The following is a 13,234-nucleotide window of genomic DNA, read 5'->3' as shown; positions in this document are numbered from 1 at the left end:
TTATGGTATGTATGTGTGCCACATGTGCACCCCTGCACTATACAGGGGTGCAACAGGGTGTCAATGTGACACCCTGCCACCCTGTAGGACTACCCCCCTATTACCGATTTGGTATTTACCGAATCGGTAATTCTTATTCATTCCTATGGGCCTCCAGGCCCATAGGAATGAATGGGGAATACCGAGTCGGTAAATACCGAATCGGTATTTACCGAATTTTACCGATTCGGTAAAATTTACCGAATCATTAGCTACATATCTTTTACCGATTCTAAAATACCGAATCGGTAAAATTCGGTATTTTAGAATCGGTAAATGATATTTACCTACATCTATCCCTTAATGGCCTAATTTGTCTGTGGCCAAAAGTAGACTCCTTACCTACTCTCAGTGTTTGTGCTTTGCCTCTTAAAATAATTTAACATTATTAATTCTAGACCAGGGTGAAATTAGCATCGTTTCCTTCATGGAAATTATACAATATGGCCAAAACATTAAGGAAAACACGAAATAACAGCTTCTGCATTTATCACTAAGCATTTGCTAAACAAAAGAAAAGCAAAGTCATGCTTGCATTCAGTTCTTTCGCCCTCCCCCCTTCTTGTACTCTTTCGGTAGTATTTACACCTGAAAGTAATCTCAATTATGCAACATGACGTAATGGTATATTCTCATGCATTTACGTAACAGTCATAACTCGAAATACCAGAAATTAGTTGCACATACATAAATGACATTGCAATTTTGCCTAAACTTAAACTGGCCTAACCAATTTTAGAGTATTTCCAACACAGCGCAAAATGCACTAGTGATATAAAGGGCAGATATCAGATGTGAGGTGCCTTATACAAACGTGACTTTAGAGCCATGGCTTCTGGACTGCTATTGGATTTTGAAACCCTACTTTTTACCTTAATTAAGTTGCACAATAACTAGGTCACACACAAATAGGGCTCTGACATCCTCCACATGTAAAGGTGAAATTTGCTACATATTGAAGTAGTATACCTTTACAAGGACAAGATTCACAGTGCTATTGCATAATATAGGCTGTGGTAGCCCTTTCATATTAAAACAGCTTGCTTATGATTCAGAGTCATGAATCCCATAAGCTGGCTTCAGGAGGGACTAGCGAAATTATCAATGCATTCCACATATTAAAAATCGCATCTGTTTCCAGGCAGCATTATCTGGTAAATGTTGGTTATTAATTACAATGCGTTACACACAAAGGGCAAGCAATCAAGATGGGCAGCCGATGGGCACCATAAAGGGCTGGTCGAATCAGGTTTATTATAAGCAGGTTTCTGGTCAGGCACTCTAATTTGATGATTACATGCACCCACTCAGATTGTCTCTTGCAGCCAAAAGAGTTGGCCAGGCTCAGAACCAGGCTGGGTTGGTTTCATGGAGGAGTTCCCAATTTTTACTAATACAGCCTTTGTATAAGAAGCTTCACACGCTGTTCCAAGGGTTCAACAATTTTGAAAGATCCTCTGAATAAGGTTTTCTGGACTGTTCATAGTAAAAAGACAGGAGAAACTGCTGTAAAAGAGTGCTGACCTGAAGTATGAGAACCTTTTGAGGATAGGTTAATGGCATATCACCAATAACTAGCTACTGTAGGATTGACTCCTTCCTGACACTTCATAACACACTTGGACTTGGATAAGATCAGAAGAGGAGTCACCTCCTGTCTGTCGGTCTATATAGAGGATTGTGACCGAACCCACCATCCACTTGTATCTACAAGCTGCACATTCGCAGAGCTGGAACAGGTGGAAGAACCTTCTCCTACATTGCAGCCAAGACCTGGAACAAACTCCCGCTCAAAATCAGATGTGTCCCCTCCCTGAACATCTTCAGGAAGATACTCACGTCCTGCCCCCCCCCCACCCCCCACCCCCAGGCGCCTTGAAACCCTCACGGGAGAGTAGCAAGCTTACAATTCCCCTGATTGATTGATTGATTGAAGTGCTTCTAAAGGTGAACACCAGCTGGCCTCCTGTGATCCCAAATATATAAAGGACAAGAAAGAAAACTTTCCAATAGAATCAACAGTCAAGAGGGCACTAGTGTCCTTGCTGGATCCCTGGCTGTACTTGCCTCCCACTGATAGCTCAGCCCTGGTGCATTGGAGGGAGCCATTGGTGACCAGGAGCAAGAATGTCAGTATCCTAGAAATATGAGCCTTATAAATGTTTAGACCTATGGTAGACTGGATCAAATGCCTTAGCCTACTTGAGTATCTTGTGACCTCAGAGTACAAGATTTTCTAGTTTGTCCAGGTGGTACATTTTGCAGTAAATAAAAGCCACACATAAGGTATCTATCCTTGTTATGCTCTGCCTGGCTAAGGCACTGAACCTCATGACAATGTAGGATTTCGAGCTCCTTAATTTATAGTGAATTATAGCTCTATGTTTGTTTCTATGTGACAACAGAGAAACACGCAGACCTGTAATGAAAGCTTAATTATAGTATTGTGCTTGTTTCTTTGTTTTTCACATGGAAACAAACACAAGACTACAAAAACTCTGAATAGAAGAGAGCCTTTATTCTAACCTGCATCTGATGAGGTTGAGCTCTGGATGAATTCTATGTCCGGACTGGAGGCGAGGATTATGCCTTCTTTCTTCACTTTTATTCCATTAGCAGAATGAAGGTAAAACAAAAACTACGTTTCCCATAAACCATAGGGAAAAAGTAATCAAGAAAACAATTATGAGAACAACCAATCAGAACCAGAGCCAATGTCCAATCAGGGGCAACCAGCCCAATATAGTCTTTTGCTAGTGTCCATTCTTCTTCTTTCTTCACTGCTCCACAGCAAAGATAAGTACTCTCCAGTTCTTTATACTTTTTAGTGCTTAATGTTCATTGTATGCCTTTGTTGCGATTTGCTGTGTATTAGCGCTGTGTTTACCACACTGATTTTGCTGTTGTGCTAGCGCCTTCGCGCCTAATTCATTTTTCTGTGGTGATTGTTTTCCCTTGGTTCATGTTCATCGCATGCGGGTATTTCAAGTTTAGCTCCCCTCTAGGGGGTCGAGTTTCTGGCACCTTCGTGTGTTTCGTTTTTTGTTTGCGAATGCGGCAGGGTTGAGGATCTCCTCATCCCTACTCGGCGCATATGCTGGCTTGGCCTTTGTAAAAAAAAAAAATGTAAAATGTACATGTATTTATATAGCGCAAATCACCGACACGGTATCTAAGCGCTTGCTTAGGGAACCCGTCCTGGTATTCCCCTGTGAGATACCCCGGCAGGGTGTCCACAAGGTGAAAGCCAGGCATCCGGCCGCGAGGGGCCATAGTGGAGATTAAGCAAGCTATTGCCCAGAGTCGCAGAGTGTGACCCCGTGAGTTGAGTAGGCACCAGAACGAGAATTATCGAGTCCGTGGAATTTTGAGCCCGAGACCCGCCGAGGCGGGGAATCGAACCCTGGTCCACGGCCGATCTCAGCTTCCGGGTCTGCCGCCTCTAACCACTGAGCCACGCTTCTCCACTGTGGACCTCCCGCTGCTAGAGGGCTTGGAGGTCATCTGGAGTGCTACGTGACGTTTGATCTCTTCTGGGCATTCAAGCGTCGCGTTTAGACGCCAGAGACCCTGGTCTGAGGGAAAACGCCCGCTTTTGCCTTGTTGCTCTTTGTGTACGCTCCACCACCTGGGATGTGCAGTTAAGTGGTGGTGGAGTCAGTATTGGGGATCCTTACCTCGTGGGAGGTCCTGTAATTGCCTGTCCTAGGCTGAGAAGGGGACAAGGCCCAGACCGGTGAGCGCCCCTCTGGCATGGGGGTGTGTTTTCTGTACTAGAGGCCAGCAGTTTGGCCCCTGGGGCTTAAACTTCCCCCCAATTGCGGTTATCTGTCCGCCCTTGAATTTAGCTGTCACCCAGCTCTGATATCTTTACATAGGGCCCCAGCAGAGGCCTGTGCAGTGCCGTTTCTGGACAGCATTTCCAGCTATCCCCAGCTCTGATTTATAAATACATCAGTCCTCAGCAGAGGCCTGTACCTTTGCCATTTCTGGGCATCATCTCCAGTGATTTATTGGCCATGGAGTATTATGATGAGTGCCCCGAAGGGGAGGACCCCCTTGCGGAGATGCCCTGGGGGGGTGCATTTTATGATGCTGTTGATGCTTCTCTTTATCAGGCCATAGGCCAGGCTATGTCTCCTCTCGAGGATAGGCTTTCACGCCAGATTAATGATGCGTTGTCGTGCCTGGAACAGTGCATTGGGGCTCCCTCAACTCCGGTGACCCCCCCCGGTCTCCTTCCCAGTTGGCTCCCCTCTGGCCAAGCAACCCCGGACTCCATGGGTGGATGCAGACGCCTTTGAGCATTTACGTCAAGCTTTCTTAGATAGCCAAGCAGGTCAGCCGGCTGCGCTCCCCCTCCTCCACCTCCAATTCCCCAGCCCTCTGATGCTTTTGCCGCAGTTGATCCCGACACTGACTCAGGCACCTCAAAGCCGGGGCTTCCCTGTGTTCCCCCTCCAGCCATCTCGGACATGTTGGACCCGAATTACATCGTTCATCCTCGCTCGTCAGAGTGGGTCCCGGATGAGAAGGTAGCCACTTATGTGGCAGAGCACATTCGCCGTCCTTTGGAGAAGGAGGCCCGTAAGTGCCCCCACCCTTCCTTGGAGGGTAAAGTAGCTCTCACGCCAGAGATTGACCCCAGAATGCATACCTTCCTACAGAAAGTCATTCGCGACCCGAGGAAGGGGATCAATAGGTCCTGGAAAGCTTGCCAGGACAAGCTCCTGGATGTCCTCTGCCCAGCTACGAAGATTCTGGACATGGCCGAGGAGGCCAAAGAATCGGATCCTCTATTTCTCCCAAGATTCTATCCAACTGGGCTCAAAGAGTAGTTGTCTTCTTGGGCAATGCCAATTGCGCCCTCTCCACAGAGCGCCGTAGGTCCCTCCTCATCAAGATCGATCCAAAGTTGGGCGACCTAGCAGACTCTAAGGCTGGAGCGGTGGCTCAGGGGGGTCTATTTGGTGAGCCCTTCGTCAAGGAGCTCGGAAAATTTGTGAACACCTTCACGTCCCTTGACAGGGTGCAGTGTACGATTTGCAAGGTGTTCCCCCGTGTTTTTCGCGGTGCCGGCCAAGGCAGGGGCTGCTCGGCCAGTCGCAGTCACCAGCAGGGTAACCAGAGAGGCTCCGGTCAGCAGCAGGACCAGTCCTGTTTTGGGAATTTCTATCCTACGAAAGGACGCAGAGGAGAAGGAAGAGGATACCGTGGAGGTTCCACCAGTACACCCTCCGGTGAGTGTTCACCTTTTTTCCCTGTCAAACCTTGGGGGGCGGTTGGCAAGTTGTTACCATGCTTGGAGGTCCCTCACACGTGATGTGTGGGTTCTCCAAACGGTGCAAGGTTTTCAAATAGAGTTCATGGGGTCCCCATTGCAACCCTCCCATCCCATCCAGTGTTCAGCTTTGGATGCCGCTCTGGTGGACAAAAAGGTCTCCTCTCTCCTGCACAAGGGCGCCATCTCTTTTTCTGTCCGCCACCCGGGGGGGTTTTAAGCATAATCTTCTTAGTGGACAAGTAGATGGCGGCAAGAGGCCTGTCATAAACTTACGCGTATTCAACGAATGGCTAGTATACCGTCATTTCAAAATGGAGGGGATTCATCTCCTTCGGGATGTTCTTAATCCCGGCGATTGGATGGTCCATTTGGACCTCAAAGACGCTTATTTGCTGATTCCTTTTTTTCCTCCACACAGGAAGTTCCTGCAGTTCACGTGGGGAGGCCGCGTTTATGAGTTCACCTCCCTCCCTTTTGGCCTCTCGTGGGCACCATGGTGTTTTGCCAACGTCCTCAAGCCAGCGGTAGAGTTCTTGAGAGCCAGGGGGGTCAGGATGATCGTTTATTTGAATGATCTCCTTTTGATGGCTTCGTGCCCGCGTCGCATGGAAGCTCGGCTACAGATGGTGGTAGCCCTCATCCTAGACCTTGGGTTTGTGATCATCAGGGACAAGTCCCTCTTACAACTGACCCAGTCTCTTACCTTCTTGGGGTTTGCCATCGAGTCGACATCCTCCACTCTCGGTCTTCCGGCGAGAAAGATTTCCAAAATCTGTCACGAGTTGCGCTGCGTGCTGGCCAAGCGCCTGGTGTCCCTCCGTCAGATAGTGGTAGGCCTCTTGTCGGCCTCCATTCAACATTCAAGCCATCTTCCCAGGCCCGCTTCATTACAGGGCTTTGCAGGGACTCAAAGCGTATTTTCCCCAGGAGGGTGTTCCCTTATTCTCACAAGGTAGACCTGACACCCGAGGTGATGGCCGAGATCCAATGGAGGCTTGGAACGGGCGAGCAATCTTCGGTTCTACTCCAGATCTAGTGATCGAGTCAGATGCCAGAAGACAAGGCTGGGGTGCACGCTGCGGGGATTTGTCCACAGGAGGCTTGTGGTCTCCAGAAGAACAGAAATTACACATAAACTGTCTGGAGCTTTTGGCAGGTTTGTTTGCTGTACGTGTTGTACGAGAGACTCGGTGCAGTCTTGTGTCCTTCTGGAAATGGACAACATCTCGGCGGTCCGGTACGTAAATCACCTGGGAGGCACCAGATCCAAGGCCCTCTCGGATCTGGTGGCGAGTTTCTGGCAATACTGCCTAGACAGCCAGATATCGGTAATGGCCAAGTACCTTCCGGGTCGGGACAATTTGGAAGCGGGCTTCCAGTCTCGTCATTTCCGGGATTCCAGCATGTGTAGGCTGGACTGGGCCGTCTTTTCAGCCCTGAACAACCACTGAGGTCCATTCTCGGCGGATCTATTTGCGTCCCATCTGGATCACCAGATTCTCCGGTTCTTCAGCTGGAGGCCAGGCCCCCTGGCGGCGACCACGGATGCGTTTCCTCCAGGATTGGAGCCTGCAACGGGGGTATGCATTCCTCCCTTTCGCAATGATCACACGCTCCTCGGCTCAGATCCGCAGACAGGAGGAGGACCTGGTGTTGATTTCCCCCCTATGGAGGTCGCAAGTGTGGTTTCATGTTCTTCTGGAACTTCCTTGGGATTTTCCAATCCTACTCCCCCAGTTTCCCCCTCTTCTCACGAATCCAGAAGGGAATCCTCATTCGCTTGTGTTAGCGAGGTCTCTGTTTTTCATGGCGTGGTGGATTTCCGGAGTAGATGGGAAACCCTGGGCCTTTAGAGAGAGGCTGAGGACCTCATCTCCAAGGCCTGGGCGGACAGTACGGTTAAGCGATACCGGTCCGCATGGGGCAGATGGTCCCGTTGGTGTATGCGACGGGGTTAAGATCCCTTGGTCGCCGATGTTGTTGCCGTGGTGAATTTCTTGGCGCAACTGGCCTCTGGCGGCCTGGCTTACCGTTCTATAAATACTTTTAGGTCAGCGATTTCATCTGGTCATGTCCGGGTGAATGGTACCCCGGTAGGGAAGCATCCCTCAGTCTGTAAACTGTTGCGAGGCATAAGGCTGTCACTGCCCCCGGAGCCTTGCTACTTCTCCCTCTGGGACGTCAATCAGGTCATTAACCTTTTTTTTTCTTGGCAACCTAACCGGTTTCTGTCGAGAAAGGAGCTGTCTGCGAAATTGGCTATGCTCCTTTGTCTGATTACGTGTAGACGTGTCTCGGATGTCTGGTCTTTGAACATTTCGGGAAGGATTTTCTCTCCCGAAGGAGTTACCTTTATTCTTCAACAACGCACTTAGTGCCATACCAAGGTTATTTCTTACCCGGCCTTTCCAGGCTCACCAAAGTTGTGCGTGGTCAGATGACTTAAGGCTTATGAAGAGATGACGGAAGAATTCCGCCCTCCCGGAGAACGTCAATTACTTATTTCTCTTCGGAAACCCTTTAGAGCGGTTTCCTCACCCACTATCGCCAGATGGGTTCGGTGAGTGATGCAGGAGGCTGGTATAGGTTTGCGACACTTTAGTGCTCACTCCGCTCACGGAGCAATGGCTTCAAAAGCATTTGGCTTGGGCGCACGCCTGGAGGATATCCTTAATGCGGCAGATTGGTCTTCGGACTCTACCTTCAAGAGATTCTATTCCAAACAAGTTCTAAATATGGCTCGACTGGTTCTGGGCAAGCTTTGAACAAGCATAATTCTCACCTCCAGTCCTGACATAGAATGAAAAATGTCCTAGCTAACGTAACGGAAAGTTTAAATTCTATAAAGGAGGCGAGGATTATCCCTTCCTTTTCTCCGAGATGAGACCCCTCCCCGTATTACAGTAAGTAGCTGTTTTTCATGCACTTGATGTGTTGCTATTTATTTTATTTATTTTTATTTTTTATTTTGAAAGTTTTATATAGCGCGAACAAGATCTTTGCAGATAACAGAGCACTTTACAGAGGCAGGTGTAATCATCATCAAGATCATCAAGTTCAAGTACATAGCAAAAATATTACGTATAGTACAGGTATGAGGTAGCAAGGCATAGTTGGAGCGTATGACAACAAAAACGCTGTAACTATACAGAGATGGAGAAAAAAGGATCTAAGCACTTTAGACTAGTATAAGTCAAAACACATGTGCAGAGGAATATATAGGCTATATCATAATAAAATACTGGAGTACTGTTCGCAGTGTAAGTCAAAAGCATTGTTCAAGTGTATTTAGCCATAAGGATACTTTTGACTTCTTTCTTAAAAAGAAGGGAGGAGGAGATGAGCCTCGTTTCAGGAGGAAGTGCGTTCCAGATCCTGGGCGCCATTCCAGAGAAGGAGCGTTTGTAAGTTTTTTCCTTCCGGAATCTTCGCGGTTTCAGCAGAAGATTGTTTGTGCTCCTGGTTGTTCTGGACCCGCCGGAGATTGTCAACTTATGAGAGAGGTAGCTGGGTGATTTCAGGTGTATAGCCTTGTGCGTCATGCAGGCAATTTTCAGCTGTATTCTGACTTCAAGGGGCAACCAGTTCAAGGATTTGAAGTCAGGGGAGATATGCGAGTGTTTTTTTGATCCAGTGATGAGTCTCGCTGCCGCATTTAGTGACGCTCTGAGGGGTGCAGTTGTCGTTAGGAGGAGGCCGCAGAGGGCCACGCTGCCGTAGTCTATGCGAGGAATGACTAGAGCTTGTACTGCTGTTTGGAAGTCTTTTGCTGGAAGGAAAGGTTTCAGTTTCCTCAAGGTATTTATTTGGAAGTTCGCCCCCTTGGTAGCCTTGCTGATATGCTGCTGCATGTTGAGGTTGGTGTCAAGTGTTATGCCTAAGGATTTTGCTGAGTCCACAATGGTCGGTTGGACATTGAGTGCTGTTAGGTGCTTAAGCCATGTTTGAGCGGAGGATATTTTCGAGGGAGGTGAGATTAGGAGGAACTCAGTCTTCATAGCATTGAGTTTGAGGTGGTTATCGGCCAACCAGGATTGGGTGCTTCTGATCGTTGAGTTCAGACTCAGGATGTCTTTGGGGGAATGTAACTTGAGATATATTTGAGTGTCATCGGCGTACATGTGAAAGTGTACATTTGATTTTTGTAGCAGGGTGGTGAGAGGCTCCATAACTAGGTTGAACAAAGTAGGGGATAGGCAGGATCCTTGAGGGACACCTAACGAAACCGGTACTGGGGAAGACATCAGGTTTTTGCTCTTGAATTTTTGAGACCTGTTGTGTAGGAAGGAAATTAACCAGCGAAGCACAGTCCCAGAGAAGCCCATTCTTGTCTTTAGGAGATCGAGTAAGTTCTCATGTTTCACTGTGTCAAATGCTGAAGAGAGATCAAGAAGGATGAGGAGGCAGGTATTATTTTGATCTAAGATTTGGATGGCATCGTCAATTATGTGAGTCATAGCGGTTTCAGTGCTGTGCCCAGCTCGGAAGCCTGATTGGTGTGGGTTGAGGAGATCAAACTGTTCTATGTGCTTTGTCATTTGTAATTGGACGCATTTTTCTAAGAGTTTGGCGAGAGTGGGAATGTTGGTAATCGGACGGTAGTTGTTTAGATCCGTGGGGTCGGCTGTTGGTTTCTTCAGTAAAGGTGTAACTTGTCCAACTTTGAGGGAGTCCGGGATGGTTCCTTGTAGTAGTGAGCTATTGATAATTTTAGTCCAGAGTGGGAGTAGCAGAGGGATGAAGTCTTTTACGGCATTAGCAGGGAGAGGGTCAGTGAGGTGATTGGATGGTTTTAGGGTGCTGAGTATTCTGTCAATTTCTTCTTCAGAGTAAGTGTCAAAGGACGACCAGGTCGCATTGTTTTTTAGTTTATTGGGAGTTATGCAGTTGGGTATTGAGTAAAGGCTTGCGTCATTGAGGAGGTCTCTCCTTATATTGTCAGTTTTTTGTTAAAGAAGGATGAGAAATCTTCACAGGAAGGAGTAGTGCTCATAATGTCGATAGCTGGGGGTTGTTCCTTAGATTGAGATCGGATTAGCTCGAACAGTTTACTTGGACGGTTTTTTGCTTGGTCTAGCTGGAGTCTGAAGAACTCTGACTTTGAGCGTTTTATTTTCCTGAAATATGCATTTCTCTTTTTCCTCAGAGTTTTAAGATGCAGTGCAGAGAGGACTGATCTCCAGGTGCGCTCTGCCATTCGCATAGCCCGTCTCTCTTCATTGAGACTCCCGTTGTACCAGGGGTTGGATATCTTAGTGGATACTCTTTTCAGTTGCATTGGAGCGGCCTCATTGATTATTGAGGCCATGGAGTTGAGATAGTGGTCAGTTAGGTCCTGGACGTCAGTAACGTCGGTAGGGGGGAGTAAGAGATTGCAGCTGTTAGGGGGTAGAGAGTTTGGATTGAGTTTCTTCATGTCTCTTTTCCAAACTTTGTGCATGGCGTATTGCACCGGGATGAGTTTTACTTTTTCCTTGATGAGGAATGTGATAATATGGTGGTCTGACCAGTCACAAGGTTGGATTGAGTCGAGTTGAGTGGTGCCTTCTTTGGAGATGACCAGGTCGAGGATAGAGCCTTTGTCATGTGTTGGAGTGTTGCAAATTTGCGTGAGGTCAGAAGCGATAAGGACATTTTTGAGGCTATTAACTACTGCGTCACTGCTATCATTCCAGTGGAGATTGTAGTCACCAAGGTAAATTTGTGTGTTTTCCCGTCAAGCGTTGATAGATATTGTGTCCATGAGTTGTTGGGAGAAGAGGAGGTTGTCCCCCGGGGGGTGGTACATGATGTGTAGTGAACATACAGGTTTGTTCTCACTGATGACATCAAGGCATAAGTATTCACAGGAGGTATGAGAAGGGGCTAATATGATGTATCCTGTTTGCTGGTAATGAGTTGATTTTTCTGTTTCAAGGGTAATGCGTCCCTGTTGTTTTCAGGTTCTGATGCCCAGAAACAGGATGTCTGAAGAGTGCGGAACAGCTGGCGTCGCGCTCAGAAAGAGGAAGAATGGACACTAGCAAAGGACTATAATGGGCTGGTTGCCCCTGATTGGACATTGACTCAGGTTCTGATCTGTTGTTCTCATGATTGTTTTCTTGACTACTTTTTCCCTACGGTTCATGGGAAACTTAGTTTTCGTTTTACCTTCATACTGCTAATGGAATAAAAGTGAAGAAAGAAGGCATAAACCTCGCCTCCGAATCCTTAATGGAATTGAAACTTTCTGTTACGTTAGCTAGGAAATTTTTTGTTCATAGTTGCTTTTAATTTTGTGTGAAAGTTATTTAAAAAATGTCCCATAACCTGATTGCAAATAAAAAGGTATGTACATTACATTGTTATTTAGTTTTGGCCTTGTAGTGCTTATGGTGAGTTGATGCTTGAATTCCAGAGGTACTTTACAAATACCACAATCACATCTTACATTTACTCAATTATGAATTGTATTTTCTTTCTTCATCACTCAAAATGGACTGCCTTCTTGATGGCATGTCTGCTGTCCTAAACTTCAACTAATAAAGCAGATAGGTCTTGCTTGAGAGTGCTGCTGTTGAGCTTGAAGCATTGCCAATGCTTTTTAATGGGTACCAATCAAACATCTCCACTAGTAATTGGTTACACCTGTGAACACAAGGACAGCCATCTTGGAATATTTTTGTTCATGAACAAACAATTCCAAGATGACTTCCCATGCGTCCACAAACATGCAGACATCCCATTCCCCATTTTGAAATAATTTTCATACAATGCTGCTTATGCATGGCAGCCATTTTATAAAGTTTTTTAATTACACTTGGTAATTTAGCTACAGTGCCAAGATGGCAGAAGACCTTTGTTTAAAGAAATTTAAGAAATAAAGTTTGCCACTTAAATACAAAGGAACAAGTGAACAGGTTGCAGTTTACAGCAGCCAGGGCTCCCACTAAAATAATTTAAAAGCTAGAGGAGCGATGGTGTGGCAATGGACAAGCAGAGAAGCAAGTAGCTTGGTGACAGTGTGCAGCTATCCGTGCAAAAGCAAGTAAAATCACTTAAACAAGTGGTGCAGAGGCGGGATGGGGTGGGGATTGGGAAGCCAGGCAGAGAGGGAGGACCGGAAAAAATGCAAGGAATGTTATGAGCTTCCATGGCGTCCTCTTATGGAGTGCCAAAACACAAACCAAAGTTCCAGGATCTGATAAAAACAATAGGAAAGAATCCACTGAATCGTGGACTCAGGACCATCAAACCAAGATAGACATTAAAGTCATCCAATATATGAAAGGGCTCAACCAAATCCCACTCTATGATTGCACTGTGCTCAATAGGTCTTCCAAAATGGACAGCCAAGGCTGGCATGACCGAACAAGCAATAAAGAGGCCATGTTAGTGCCAGGCTTGTACTTGAGTCATGAGTTATGACAGAAGCTTTCAAAAATGCCCATTGCAGTAATAAAATTGCTTTCTGAAAAGAAGGCATGTATGAGAGACTTGCACCAAGAATTGGGAACTCCTTGCCACCTGAAATAAGACTGAACAATTCCACGGCTTCCTTCAAAAGGGAAGTCAAAGAGTTACTGATGAAGGCATTTCTGGGCTAGTTCACAATCATCTTAGGACTCGCTAGTTTACATTTGTTCTTTAAAGATCTTTTATGTTTGTTATGATCTGTTATGTCCTTTTCTTTTTCTGGTTGTGATATGGTTTCCACTGCATTTACCTTCTTAACTTTGCAAAGATGTAAAGTGCTCGGATACCCATATCTGGTCTTGTTCGCACTATATAAAACTTTTTAAAAATAAAAAAAATAAAATGAGAGGAATAACTTAATCTTACAGAAGTATGATGGTTTGCTTTACTTTGGTGTGAAATAGACCTACGTGTACTGTAATGCAAGCACTCCTTAGAGGTGAAAAGATGCATTTA

The sequence above is a fragment of the Lissotriton helveticus genome, chromosome 5_1, assembly GCF_964261635.1.
Source record: "Lissotriton helveticus chromosome 5_1, aLisHel1.1, whole genome shotgun sequence".
In the NCBI taxonomy this organism is placed as follows: domain Eukaryota; kingdom Metazoa; phylum Chordata; class Amphibia; order Caudata; family Salamandridae; genus Lissotriton; species Lissotriton helveticus.
Note: the sequence above shows the minus strand (reverse complement) of the source record.